Genomic DNA, 16,219 nt, shown 5'->3' on the forward strand with positions numbered 1-16,219 from the left:
TGGCATGTCTCCGTGGTTGTTCAATCTGTATATGGATGGGGTTATAAGAGAGATACAAGGTAGGGCAGTGGATGCTGGAGCGGCTCTAGTGACAGAGAACAGTGGAAACAACCTGTACTGTTGTCTGCAGATGATACTGTGTTAAGTGAAGACGAAAGGGAGCTGCAAGGCTTGGTGAATGAGTTTGGGAGAATGTGTAAGAAACGGAATCTAAAGGCGAATGTAGGGAAGAGTAAAGTCACGGTCTTCGAGAGAAGTGAAGTCAGTGAATGTACATTGAGGTTGGACGAGGAGGAAATGGAAAATGTAAATGCGTTTAAGAACTTGGGCAGTGTGATGAGTAAGGATGGAAGTCTGGAAGGTGAAGTGCTTGAAAGGGTACAACATGGAAGAAAGGTTGCTGGTTCCTTGAAAACAGTGATAAGAAACAGGGAAGTGAGCATGGAAGTGAAAAAGTTACTACATGACAGTATTGTGATACCAACTCTAATGTATGGAAGTGAAGTTTGGACCTTGTTGGAGGGACAGAAGTCAAGAGTGAGAGCAGTGGAAATGAGTTAACTGAGAGGAGCCTGTGCAGTCACATGGAGAGACAGACTGACAAATGAGAAAATGAAGGAGCGTTGTGGTGTGGATATGGATGTGATAGGAGGCGTTAGGAGAAACACACTGAGGTGGTTTGGCCATGTGGAGAGGATGGAGAGTGAGACACTGACAAATAGAGTGTATGTGAATGAAGTGGAGGGGGGGAGAGGGAGGGGGAGGCCAAGGATATGATGGAGGGATGGAGTGGAGAGTTATATGAGAGAGGGGGTGTGTGAGCTGGGAGCAGGGCAATAAAATGACAGGGGACTGGGCGACATGGAGGCGATTTGTGTGTGACCACCCTTTACGGGATTGAGGCGTCTGGCAACATATAGACAGACACTGAAAAATGCCTATACGATAAAGAAAACCGGTTTTGATGCTTTAATGATAATGATAAATGATTATGCATGAACACAGAGCAAAATACAATCAACTGTACAATAAGAAGTTTTAAAAATACCATACAGTAATGTCAATACATTCTCATCAATATACGGTACAATATAGCCTCAATTCTCGTTTCTGTATTAAATTATTTAATATATATTTAAGTATGATGAGTTATGATCGATGTGTGATGTTTATTGCAATGTCCAGTCGTCTGCATCCCCGTTGGCACCAGGGGAGAGTCATTACTTTCATTTGCCTTTTGGTCTTCTTTTGTGCATTTCCACTTTTTCAGTGGTCATCTAACTTGCATTTTTGGGCCATGTTGACAGCAAATTGAAGAAAATTAGATAAGTGCGGGGGCGCAGTGCACAAACACGACAAAAGTTTGGGCGGGAAATGACTCATGACTGAGCAACGCTCTGCTGTCTGGTGGCCACCAAGTACATGCGCACACCATTCAAACTCCGCATATTTTCACTTTATTTCACAATTCATTATTATTTATCAACACAGTGAAAAATCCAGAAGTAATCAAACCCACGAGCTTCAAGTCCGCGAGCATCAAGAGTATACTGTATTACTACTACAACTACTACTACCACTACTGCTACTCATCATCATCATGCGGACCTTCCTTTCCACCCCATGACAAGGTGAGGAATAGCAATGTCCAGACAGCCCAAATTTCCCCAGTCCAATGGGCCACGCTTCCATTCACTCATCATTCAAGCCACCGGAATCCTGGCTCTATCAGATATGCCAAAAACATTCACTATGTTCTGTAGCTTCACAAAAACATATCCGACAGAGTCAATTCGGACGCTGCCACGTTAAAAAGGGATGCCAAGTCCCTGACCATGCACTTCTCCTCACAACATTCATCCAGCCAGCTCGATCTCTTGTCAGTTCCCTAGCCTCACTGACTTCCAAACCTCTCCTCCTTACACACTTATTCACCATATCTCTCCATCTCCTTGGCCTACCCCGCCTCCTCCCTCCTTCAAATTCGCTCAGATATACCTTTTTCACCACTCTAGCGTTATCCATTCTCTCCACATGACCACACAATCTCGGTACACTCTCTTCGATTCTGATCACCACAGACTTCCTTACTCTACATCTTTCACGTATCACATTATTTCGTATCCTATCCACTCTCTGTACTCCACATACATTCCTCAGCAGTCCCATCTCCACTGTGCTTACTCCTGACTTTTCAATTTCATGCCAAACCAAGGTCTCACATTTATATGTTAAAGTTGGTGCTAACACTCCTTCATGTAAGCCACGTGCCACTACAACACTCAAGTATCTGTTTCTTATCAAGGCCTTCACTGCATCAGCTACTTTTCTTCCTTGTGTCGCTCTACTTTCCACTTCTTTTGCACATTTTTCTCTCTTTTCTATCACTACCCAGGTATTTGAACTCTCTCACCAATTCCAGTCTCTCTCCATTCACTGTAACATCGCACTGGGAGTCATCTTCTCTCTCAATAACCATCATTTTACTCTTTTCTATAATTACTCTCAAGGCACGACGCTCACAGACATCAGCAAAACTCTGCACTAGCCTACCAAGTTCTTGTCCGGTATTTACAAGCAGTACTGCATCGTCAGCATACAACAAATTTGAGATACTCCATCCATCACCATTCACTACCAACGCCATCCCCCTCTCCATTACTCGTGCTTTTACTTCTCTCATCACCCCATCCATATATCTATTGAACAACCATGGGGACATAACACAACCTTGTTGCACGCCCACATCGATCGTGAATCATTAATTTAGATGCCCATTAACCCTTACACATGCTTCACTACCATCATAAAAACCCTTGACGGCACCTAGCAGCTTACCATCTACACCATACATGCGCAAAACTTTCCACAATCCTTCTCTGTCCACTTTGTCGTAAGCTTCTTCCAGATCCATGAGTGCCATAAATTATGGTCCTTCTCACAAGCCTTCTCTGCTATCTGTCTCACTGTAAATATTTGATCCACACATCTTCTGTCACTCCTAAACCCACCCTGTTCATTACTCACTAGGACTTCTAATATCTCTCTACTTTCTCTATAATAATTCTTCCATATACCTTCCCTACCACAATCAATAAGCTTATGACACGATAATTCTTGCACTCACTTTGCTCACCTTTATTTTTGTACTGGGGTACAATCACAGCCCTTTTCCACTCTGCTGGCACAGTTTCTCTCATCCATGCCTTCTTACATGTCTCCAACAAGCACTTCATTCCACTCTCTCCACTACACTTAATCATCTCTGCATACACCTCATCAACCCCGGCTGCTTTCCCATTCTTCATCCGCTTCCCAGCACTCTTCACCTGTGCGAGTGTGTACTACTACCACTATTATTATTATTATTATTATTATTACTACTACTACTACTGCTACTGCTATTATTGGTACTACTACTATACTACTACTGCTATTATTGGTACTACTACTACTGCTATTATGGGTACTACTACTATCCACTACCACTACTACTACTATTATTGGTACTACTACTACTGCTATTATGGGTACTACTACTATTGTACTACTACCACTACTACTATTATTATTATTATTATTATTATTATTATTATTACTGAGAAAAGGTGACAATGCAATGAGATGGTGATTGGAGAGAGTTGAGTTTCTGAGTGAGTTTAAGCTGACTGATTATCTGAAACTGAAAACTGATAAAAACACAAGAAATGCAGGTCACTCTCACACTCACCTCAATGTCTCCCTCTTTCTTGTCTGAATCTCCCTCACACTTCCTCATACATCTCTCCTATTCCTTTTCCCTCCATCATTTCATTCTCTCTCCCTTCCATATCTCTCTCTCTCCATCTCACATTCTCACTTTTCCACTCCTTTCTACTTTAAGCACAATTTCATGTTTCCTTCCTCTCTTCCATGCTGCAGCGTCCCTCCCTCCCGCAATCTCTCCCTCTCTCCCATCTTCCTGCAGATAGGAACACATAGTTGACCCTAGCTTAAACGGCCCTTAATAAATCGGATACAGCATTGGATTTAACAGAGAGTAGCAGCCGTGGCTCAGTGGGTGATAACGCTCCATTCTGGCAGAAAGGTCAGAGGTTCGAGTTCACCCAAGGGTCATTGGCAGACATCACGAAGGGCATCTGGCCATAAAGTGTTACATGCTCCAAACTTAAATCCTCTACCCAGGGGCAACGCTTTAGTCCTTATCGAAAAGAATGGGACACGGTGTTAAAAAAAAAAAAAAGGCTACTATGAAGGCCACTGGACATAACAGACAATGTCCATTAAATGAGGCACAGTGGGTCACAATACATGTGTTTCCTACCCTTTTTACTCCAAGCTGGCCTGAAATTGCCCTCTCACCATCATGATTGCTGAGTTGTGATAACAGACCGTAGTACAGTGACCCCTCAATTATCTGGACATTCATTATCCGAATGTGTTCAGTAACCGGTCGATCGACCTTGGCTCTATTAAACCATTATCCAAACTTACTTGCTATTAACTGGACATAAAAGTGCCCGAGAACTTCGGCCACCCAGCCGACATGTCCAAACATTCGGTATCGTGGCTGCTGGGCTCAGGCTGTGAGTGGGAAGTAGTCTGTAACCCACAACCAGAGCTAAAATGTCCGTCTGACCCTGTACTGAATGGTCAAAATTCCGCACTCATCCTATCACTCCCAACGAACCTCCAGCACCCGAGTAGTAGGACTGTAACCCGCAAGCGGTGTCAAAACGTCCATTCGCAATCTCCACCGAATGTCTAATATCTCACGGCTACTAACCACCACCTCCATCGAACACAGACCACAAGCCACAGGTACAACTCCGGACAGAAATTCGTGATACAGGGTAATCTGCCACTAGAGGTCAACTTAATTGCACATGTCTACCCCCTAACTCCCCCTGCTTACCCCCTCCAAAACACTTATTTGTTAGGCTGATGGATCAGAGATATGAAGCTTCGCTCAATCTCACGTCTTGCCGCATGTAATGTTACTTTCATTTATCGTACTACTAGGTGCATTATGAAGTGCATAGATCCATCTTCAGTTCCATGAGAAGTAATTATATCGAAGTTTTAGCACATTGCAGTACAATGACCCTAATTTATAGAATTTGGCTTCCAAATATTTATCCGTTTTCTAAGCGATAGACTAAAATCCAAGAAACAGTTAAATGGCCAGATAAGTCCCTCTGCTGCCTTGTCATCTGGACTGTCACATATGTACCCACCTACTCATCCATCTACCCACTCTACCCATCCAACACAACCCACCAACCTCATCCCGGCCACCTACCCAGCCCACCGATCCCTGCTATCCACTCTGCTAACCCACGAATGCCAGACACGAAGCTCACCCAGCAATGCCACTCAACTCATTTACTCATTCATTTCCCCACCCTGAGCCCATCCAGCCACCCTACCCAACTACCCACTCAGAGCATCCCGACCACGCAATCGTCTCACCCACCCTGGCGACCCACTCTGCCCACACATCCCAACAACCTATCTTGCCCACCTACCCCTACCACCCACCCTCTCCACTAACAAATTCCACCCACCCTGTTCACCCAACAATGCCATCCATCTTATCCACCCACACAACCCTCCCACTTTCCCTGAACACTCCCCACCCACCTCACCCTTTCCATCCACCCATCCTGTCCACCCACTCCTCCCACCGACCCACCCACCCATCCACATGCCCAACCACCCTTATTACCCAACCCCATTCTTTCCACCACCCCATTCACTCATTTGAACCCGACTTATTCATCAAACTCATCCTATCCAAACCTAACTTATCGACCCCTCCATGACCACCCACATATCCAGCCACTCACCCACCCAGCCCACCAAACGCATCCACTCACTAACCCATTTACCCTTACAATCCACCCAAAGGCACTCCATAGACCACACCCAACAAATGTCCCCCCTCCCACTCCCCACCATTACCACTGTTCACTCACCCTGGCGATGCACCGAACTACAACACCCACCAACTCAACCTCATCAACTCCACCCAGCCAACCAACTGACTCTCTCTCTCTCTCTCTCTCTCTCTCTCTCACACACACACACACACACAAGGCACGGAGGAGACCAGACGCACACCGACATCGCTCCATACACGGCCAACTTGGCCAGAGGCATTACCTAAATTTGTATCTTTATATGAGTCAAGCTCTGTACCAGGTTAAACCAAATGGTGTTCTAATAAAAAAAAAAAAAAAAAAAAAAAAAAAAAGTTTTAAAGCAGGACTTGTTCAAACAGAAAAGAAAACAAATTTGAGTAAGAATGCGCACAGTCAGCTGATCTTTGTTTAGTCTACAATCTGACCCAGGGAATGTAAGTACCATATGTGCTTTTAGTACTGCAACATGGCCACATACTTTAGTAAAGCAAATTTGGAAAAGAAAAGGGATAAAGGTAGAAAGCAGGACGATGATTTCTACCAAGAACTGGTTGAAATGGAGACTCATAACAAACTGGTTGAGCGAGTACACAGGCTTGAGACTGCTTTTCAAAATGAAATTGATGAAATTAAGAAACAGACGCACTTGCAAAAGGAAGAAATAGAAAAATTAGGAAAGGAAGTCAACAAGAAAGACATAACTATAGGAGAGCTATCAGTTGAAGTGGGTACACTTAGGAGAAAAATTAGTGAAATGGCAAGTACAGTAGTCAACCACGAGAGTATTATGGAAGAGTTCAAAAGTGATACAGAGACAATTAGGCAAGTAAGCAGTCTGATAGATCAGAGCAGTGATATTGAGGAGAAGATAACACAGGTGAATGAAGCTGTGCAAAGCTACAAAAATGATGTGGAAACCACATATGCTGAAATGGTGAAAGTAAAGAAAGACTTAGAAACAAGGGTGGAAGAAAAAAGCATTAAAAAGGAAGTGAAAAGAATAATCTAAAACAATCAGAGATTCAGTAGATATCAACAAACAGAGAGTAATCACTGGTATAGAAGAGGAAGAAGTAAAAAACAAGATCTCAAGAGACAAAAAGGAGATGGCAAATGTAATGAGCTTATTGAAAGAAGTATCAGAGGAAATCTGTAGTAAAGACATAGAGGAACACAAAAGGTTAGGGAAATACGAGAAAAGCAAATCAAGACCCCTAAAGGTAATTAACCTTCCAGAGTGTAAACACCGTGGAGGAGATACTAAAAAATGCAAAGAATCTTATGGAAAAAGAGGAGTTCAAAAATGTATGGATACAAGAGGAACTGGCATTACTAAAAGAGAAGAGGGAGGAAGCAAAAACAAAAAATGAGGGAAGATCAGAGGAGGAGAAGAACACATTTTTTTTTTTTTACAAAGTAATAGGATTGCAGGTACGAAAGTGGTACATAACCAGGAGGGAATAAAAAGGAGGAACGTAGTAGAACCATGTCATGACAAGTATATAAACAAGATGATTAAGTTGATGTATTCGAATGTGGATGGAATGGTATCTAAATTATTAGAGATGAATGATTATGTCAGAGAAAATGAACCACATATAATATGCTTAACTGAAACAAAATTAACACCAAGGATATCGAATGACATCCTAAACTTAGAGGAATATAATATAAGGAGAAGAGATAGGAACTTAAAAAAAGGAGGAGGAATTATAATATTAACTAAGAAAAATCTAAAAGTCAAAGAAATAGAATTAGACATACCCTCACAAGTAGAACTGATTGCTATCTATCTATCTATATACCTAGGCTGCTTCCCCCAAGGAAAGGGAGGTAGCCGAGACAGGACGACACACTCCCCATTTACTCATCCATTCAAACACATTCATTCGCATCTTAGCCCCAAAGGGGAGAACGGACAGATCCTCACCACACCACACCGCACAAGGGTCAACTGCGCAATGCAATCAGTGACATCCGCAGCAGGGCCCGACAGCAGAACTGGTTTACCCCTGCCACATCATAACAGACCCATCCCCTTACCCGCACCTGACCTGACTAGATGATCAGACCAAATGCGGGAGAATATCCCCTCAGGGCTGCGTCACCACTTATTCATTCACAATTTCTCTCCATTTATTTCTGTCATGCACAGCCACTCTTCCTTGCTCAACAGACATCCCTCTCGCATCCAGTGCTCTCTTCACACTGTCCATCCATCCTATTCGTGGTCTTCCTCTCAGCCTTACACCTCTCACATCAGATCTAGTTATCTTTTTCACCAATCGCTCGTTATCCATTCTCTCCATATGCCCAAACCATCGCAACACCCTCTGCTCAACTCTACCAGCCATCTCCCAAACAACTCCAGTTCTCCTTCGCACTTCATCATTTCGCACCCGATCCATACGCGTCACTCCACATATACTCCTCAGACACCTCATCTCCATTACATTCAAACTTTTCCTCTCTGTTACACCCATATTCCATGTTTTAGCCCCATATAATGCAGTCGGTACCACAACACCCTCATACAGCCTTCTCTTTACATCCATTCTAAGCAAATCACATTTAAACACTTTTTTCATTCCTCCCAGCACCTTTCCTACTTCATTTATTCTAAACTTCACTTCTGCATCTATTCTTCCATCCACAGCAACATGTGACTCTAGATATTTAAAACAATCTACTTCCTCAAGCAACTCACCATTCAAAACTATATTCATCCCCCTACCATCTATCAATCTCGTACACTTCATCACTTTACTCTTATTCTCATTTACTTTCAATTTCCTACTTTCACACACCCTTCCAAACTCCTCTACCAACTGTCTCAATCTCTCCTCTGAATCAGTCACCAGTCCAGTATCATCTGCAAACAGCAGCTGCTTCAGATTCCAGTCTCCACCATCAACATTTACCAGACTCAGACCACCTAAAACTCTTGCATTCATCTCCCTTACAACACACCATCCATGTAAATATTAAACAACCAAGGCGACATCACACATCCCTGTCGCAGCCCCACTCTCACGGGAAACCAATCACTCACAGCATTTCCCACTCTTACACACGCTCTACTATTTACATAAAAACTTTTCACCCCTTTTAGTAACCTACCATCAAGTCCATACAATCTTAAAACAGTCCACAAAGCCTCCCTATCAATTCTGTCATAAGCTTTCTCTAAATCCATAAATGCCCAAAACACATCCTTGCCTTTCGCTAAATACTATTCACACACTTGTCTCACAGCAAACACCTGATCAACGCATCCCCTCCCTCTCCTAAAGCTACACTGCTCATCACCAATCAATCCCTCTGTACCCTCTCTAACTCTCATAATTAACACTCTACCATACACCTTCCCTACAACACTCAACAGACTTATACCCCTAAAGCTAGTACATTCATACTTATCACCCTTGCCTTTATACAACGGGACCACACAAGCACTTGCCCAGTCAATTGGCACCATACCTTTCTCAAAGCACACATTCAACAATCTTACTAACCAGTCAACAATAGTCACTCCACCACCCTTCAGGCATTCCACAGCACACCCATCCATACCTGCAGCGTTCCCTGTTTTCATCTCCTTTACTGCCTTCTCCACTTCCTCCTTCGTGATCAAAGAATCATTCAACTCTCCCAACACATTTATTCCTTGCACCCTTCCATCCGCCACAATCTCAGCCACCCTTTCCTCCTCTACATTTAACAATCTTTCAAAATACTCTGCCCATCTCTTCCTTACTGCATCCATCTCAATTAACATCCTTCCATCCTCTGCTTTTACTCGTTCTTCCTTCCCAGACTCTCCCTTTCGCACCCTTTTCACCTTCTTCCAAAACATTTTCTTATTCTGTTGAAAATTCTCTGTCAGCCGCCTCCCCCACCTCTCATCTGCTGCCACTTTAGCATCACGCACAGATGAAGGGAGAGTAATTGTAGCCAATTTGTACATGCCACCCAGATCAAACACATGGGAAAGAGACGAATATGAGGAACTGGCGGAGAGTACAATTCAGAGTTTAAGAGCCTTACTACATAAAATGGAAGAGAAATAAAAAAGAATTATACTAACTGGAGACTTTAATACAAACATAAATTGGAATACTTTAGATATAATAAGCCAAGAAAGCTGTTGAGACCAAAAGCTCCTGGATCTTGTGCAAGAGTTTTTCCTAACGCAACATGTAAGGGAATGCACCAGGAAAAGAGGACTCGATGTACCGTCAATGCTTGATCTCATATTTACTAGGCAAGAAAACGATACTGACAATATAATATATCACTCTCCATTCGGCAAAAGCGACCATGCAGTACTAAATTGCAACTTCAGGATTCCATATGACATAGATAACAGCAATGAAAGTTACAAAAAGAGTCTAACCTATAAAAAGGGAAAGTACCATGACCTAAAGAAGTACTTCTTAGAAATAGCTTGGGAAAATGAGATTAGAGGACAAGATTTAAATGCTATATCTGAAAAATTCAGTGAATTTTATGAAATAGGAGTCCAGAAGTACATCCCACAGCACAAAGAAGCAGAAAAGAAAATACAGAAATGGTCCGATACAGAATGTAAAAAATCAAAAGAAAAAAGAGATTTGTTGTGGAATAGATACAGAAGACACAATAGTGAAAGGGCATATAATAATTACAAACAGGCAAGAAACGATTATACAAGAATAAGGAGGGAAGCCCAAAAACAGTTTGAGGAGGATATAATAAATAAAAGTAGTGATCAACCAAAGCTATTTTACAGCTACATCGGAAACAAAACCAAAGTAAAAGATAAAATACAATCCATTACGGACGATGGAATCACCTATACACAAGAGAAGGATATTTGTGAAGCACTAAACAAGAATTTCCAATCAGTTTTTACAGAGGAAAAAAATTTTGAGAGGGATTATGTGGAACATGCATGTCCAAACATACTACCAGATATACAAAGATCAGAAAAAGATATACAGGAGGAGCTAAGTAAATTAGACAAAGGAAAAGCAAATGGACCTGATGAAATTTTATGTTGGGTGCTATGTGAATGTGCAAAGGAGTTAAGTAAACCATTATTTTTAATTTTCAAGAAATCCTTGAGTCAAGGTAAACTACCTGATATCTGGATGAAAGCAAACATTGTTCCCTTACTCAAGAAAGGAGATAGACAAAATCCACTCAACTACCGACCAGTATCACTAACCAGTGTTGTAAGTAAGGTATTAGAAAAGCTTATAAGAAAACCTTGGGTAAATTATCTAGAAGAACACAATATGATAACAGAAAGACAGTTTGGTTTCAGGAAAGGAAAATCATGTGTTACTAATCTGTTGAGCTACTATGACAGAGTAACAAACACATTACAGGAAAGAGAAGGATGGGTCGACAGTATCTATTTAGATTTCAAGAAAGCATTTGAGACAGTACCACACCAAAGACTTTCATGGAAACTATACCATCAAGGAGGAATTCGAGGCAAACTGTATTGCTGAATGCAAGATTTTCTCATGAAAAGGAAAATGAGAACAGTACTAAGGGGAAAATTACTCATCATGGAAAGAAGTGACTAGCGGAGTACCACAGGGCCCAGTGCTGGCACCAATCATGTTTTTAGTATATATAAATGATATAGACAGTAACACTGGAAATGAAACCTATCTAAATATGTTTGCAGATGATGCAAAACTACAAAGGAGAATTACTAACAAAGACTCTTGTAAAGAGCTACAAGAAGAATTAAATAAACTTCATGAATGGAGTCATCCATGGCAAGTGGAATTCAATGTGGACAAGTGTCATGTAATCAAGTTTGGTAAAAGTGGAAAAAGACATGATTGGGATTATAAGTTAGGAAATAAAACCCTACCCACATCAGAAAGAGAGAAGGACCTAGGTGTGATTGTCAATAAGACTATCTCCTGCTGACCACATCAGTGAGAAGGTACGGAACATGTATACACTGCTTGCCAATATGAGAATAGCGTTTACATACATAAATGAAGACATGCTAAGAAAGATAATAACATCATTCATCAGACCAACCCTGGAGTATGCATCAGTAGTCTGGAGTCCTCATCTCAAAAAACACATAGACAAGATTGAAAAAGTTCAAAGGGCCACTACAAGATGGGTACCATGCTTAAGGGATCTAAGCTATGAAGAAAGACTAAATAAACTGAATCTACCAACACTACAGGAGAGAAGGAAAAGAGGTGACATGATAATGCTATATAAATGCATATCAGGGAAGGAGAAAATAGACATAAATGATTACTTAACATATGGGGAAGCATCAGCAAGAGGACACTGCAAAAAACTGCATAAAAAGAGAGGTGATAAAGACGTAAGGAAATTTAGTTTCCCAAATAGAGCAATTGATCAGTGGAATGCATTACCGAATGAAATAGTGTGTGCCAAAACAATTCACAAAGTTAAAGATATGTACGATAAATATGGTTTAAGACACGGGACAGTACGAGCTTGACTCATTCCTGTAAAAATACAATTAGGTAAGAACACACACAGAGTAAGGGCACATCCACACGTGTGCTCGAACAAGTGCTGGCAACATGTATGCAACACAGTAACGACCATGCTGCAAACATGTTGGGAACAGGAGCGTCCAGATCATGTTGGCAACATTGTGATGAAGTCTCAGCTGCTTGGTATGGATACATTTATCCCATCGCCTCTCCTGCCAGTGTTCGAAACTGCACTGAAACATGTTTGCATACATATGTATCCAAATACTGCTGCAAACATGTTCCCGAACATGTTGCCTGCCGTGTTGCCATCATATGTTCGAGAGCACTTGTGGACAAACAAAACACGCATAAACAGACAGACTGACACAGACACACACACACACACACATACACACTGGGAGAGAGTAGTTCTCAACAAGTTCCCTCACAAATCATCCTCAGTGGTCGTTTATCCCCGAGGAAGACTGGCCGTACATCTTACGAATTACTGTTTGATGGCTGACTGTATAATCATTGAACAGCATGAAAAGCATGTAATATTGAAACTAGTATAGTTATGATATTTAATATTTTACCAAAGTATTCGCTCATTAAAATTACTGCCTATTGGATGGCATATCATGGAATCCTAATTGAAATACATCCATAATATAGCTGAATTAAAGGATATATGTCAGAGATACGAGTCAGTGTACTGTGCAAGTTGCTAATAGAACAATACTAGACACTTCCACATCTCATCCGTCCTCTTCACTGTCCCAAAATCCTCCCTCCCTCCTTTCCCACCCTTCCACATCTTTGTGTGTGTGTGTGTGTGTGTGTGTGTGTGTGTGTTTCTCTCAGTCTGTCTGTTTAGGCGTGTTTTCTTTCTTTCTCTCTTTGTATGTGTCTGTGTATGTTCTTACCTAATTGTATCTTTACAGGAATGAGTCAAGCTCGTACTGTCCCGTGTCTTAAACCATATTTATCGTACATATCCTTAAATTTGTGATTTGTTTTGGCGCACACTATTTCATTCGGTAGTGCATTCCATTGATCAATTGCTCTGATTGGGAAACTGAATTTCCTTACGTCTTTATCACCTCTCTTCTTATGCAGTTTTTTGCAGCGTCATCTTGCTGATGCTTCCCCATATGTTAAGTAATCATTTATGACTATATTCTCCTTCCCTGATATGCATTTATATAGCATTATCATGTCATCTCTTTTCCTTCTCTCCTGTAGTGTTGGCAGATTCAGTTTATTTAGTCTTTCTTCGTAGCTTAGATCCCTTAAGCTTGGTACCCATCTTGTAGCGGCCCTTTGATCTTTTTCAATCTTGTCTATGCGTTTTTTGAGATGAGGACTCCAGACTACTGATGCATACGCCAGGGTTGGCCTGATGAATGATGTTATTATCCTTCTTAGCATGTCTTCATTTATGTATGTGAATGCTATTCTCATATTTGCAAGCAGTGTATACATGTTCCTTACCTTCTCACTGGTGTGGTCAGCCGGAGATAGTCTGCTATTGATAATCACACCTAGGTCCTTCTCTCTTTCTGATGTGTGTAGGGTTTTATTTCCTAACATATAATCCCAATCATGTCTTTTTCCACTTTTACCAAACTTGATTACATGACACTTGTCCACATTGAATTCCATTTGCCATGTATTACTCCATTCATGAAGTTTATTTAATTCTTCTTATAGCTCTTTACAAGAGTCTGTGTTAGTAATTCTCCTTTGTATGAGTTGGAAATGAGTTACTTCAGAGGAGCATGTGGAGTGACGTGGAGGGACAGGTTGACGAATGAAGAAGTGAAGGAACGCTGTGGGGTGGATGTGGATGTGGTTGAGAAGATTAGGAGAAATACACTGAGGTGGTTTGGACATGTGAAAAGAATGGAGAATGAAAGACTGACTAAGAGGGTGTATGTAGGTGAGGTGGAGGGAGGGAGGGGGAGAGGTAGACCGAGGATGAGGTGGAGTTGAGAGGTAAATGATGGAGGGGGGTGTGAGTTGGGGGGAGGGTAGTCAAATGGTGGGTGACAGAGCGACTTGGAGGCGTTTTGTCTGCGGCCACCCTTTGCGGGATTAGGGCGTCGGGCTATAGATAGATAGATTTTTGCATCATCTGCAAACATATTTAGATAGCTTTCATTTCCAGTGTTACTGTTTATAGCATTTATATACACTAAAAACAAGATTGGTGCCAGCACTGAACTCTGTGGTACTCCACTAGTCACTTCTTTCCATGATGAGTAGTTTCCCCTTAGTACTGTTCTCATTTCTCTTTTTATGAGAAAATCTTGCATCCAACAAAACAGTTTGCCTCGAATTCCTCCTTTATGGTATAGTTTCCATAAAAGTCTTTGGTGTGGTAGTGTCAAATGCTTTCTTGAAATCTTAATAGATACTGTCCACCCACCTTTCTCTTTCCTGTAATGTGTCTGTTACTCTGTCATTGTAGCTCAACAGATTAGTAACACATTATTTTCCTTTTCTGAAACCAAACTGTCTTTCTGTTATCATATTGTGTTCTTCTAGATGATTTACCCAAGCTTTTCTTATAAGCTCTTCTAATACCTTGCTTATAACACTGGCCAGTGATACTGGTCGGTAGTTGAGTGGATTTTGTCTATTCCCTTTCTGGAATAAGGGCACAATATTTGCTTTCTTCCAAATATCAGGTAGCTTACCTTGACTCAAGGATTTCTTGAAAATTAAAAATAATGATTTACTTAACTCCTTTGCACATTCTCGTAGCACCCAACATGAAATATCATCAGGACCATTTGCTTTTCCTCTGTCTAATTTACTTAACTCCTCCTGTATTACTTTTTCTGATATTTGTATATCTGGTAGTATGTGTGGACATGCATGTTCCACACAGTCCCTCTCAAAATTTTTTTCTTTTTGTAAAAACTGATGGGAAATTTTTATTTTGTGCTTCACAAATATCTTTCTCTTGTGTATAGGTGATTCCCTCGTACGCAATGGATTGTATTATATCTTTTACTTTGGTTTTGCTTCTGATGTAGCTGTAAAATAGCTTTGGTTGATCACTACTTTTATTTATTATATCCTCCTCAAACTGTTTTTGGGCTTACCTCCTTATTCTTGTATAATCGTTTCTTGCCTGTTTGTAATTATTATATGCCCTTTCACTATTGTGTCTTCTGTATCTATTCCACAACAAATCTCTTCTTTCTTTTGATTTTTTATATTCTGTATTGAACCATTTCTGCTTCTTTGTGCAGTGGGATGTACTTCTGGACTCCTATTTCATAAAGTTCACAGAATTTTTTTGTATACAGCATTTAAATCTTGTCCTCTATGCTCATTTTCCCAATCAACTTCTAAGAAGTACTTCTTTAGGTCTTGATAATTTTCTCTTTTTATAGTTTAGGCTCTTTTTGTAACTTTCAGTGCTGTTAACTATGTCATATGCTATCCTGAAGTTGTAATTTAATACTGCATGATCCCTTTTGCCGAGTGAAGGGCGATATGTTAAACTGTCAATATCATTTTCTTGCCTAGTAAATATGAGATCTAGCACTGAAGGTACATCGAGTCCTCTTTTTCTGTTGGTTTCCCTCACATGTTGCGTTACGAAAGACTCTTGTACGAGATCCAGGAGCTTTTGGTCCCAACGGCTTTCTTGGCTAATTATATCTAGAGTATCCCAATTTATATTTGTATAAAAATCTCCAGTTAATATAATTCTTTCCGATTTCTCTTCCATTTATGTGTAGTAATGCTCTTAAACTCGGATTGTACTCTCTGCCAGGTCCTCATATTCGTCTCTTTTCCATGTGTTTG

General features: G+C 41.0%; 1 protein-coding gene across 1 annotated transcript in view; it reads right to left on the minus strand.

Annotated features, from left to right (window-relative positions):
* The window catches only part of LOC145418569 (arrestin domain-containing protein 3-like), a 199,036-nt gene that overhangs the window by 13,462 nt on the left and 169,355 nt on the right, over positions 1-16,219 (minus strand). The gene's annotated exons all lie outside the window — the stretch shown is intronic.

The sequence above is a fragment of the Coenobita brevimanus genome, chromosome 115 (assembly GCF_032717465.1).
Source record: "Coenobita brevimanus isolate Jiangsu-jjx chromosome 115, ASM3271746v2, whole genome shotgun sequence".
NCBI lineage: Eukaryota > Metazoa > Arthropoda > Malacostraca > Decapoda > Coenobitidae > Coenobita > Coenobita brevimanus.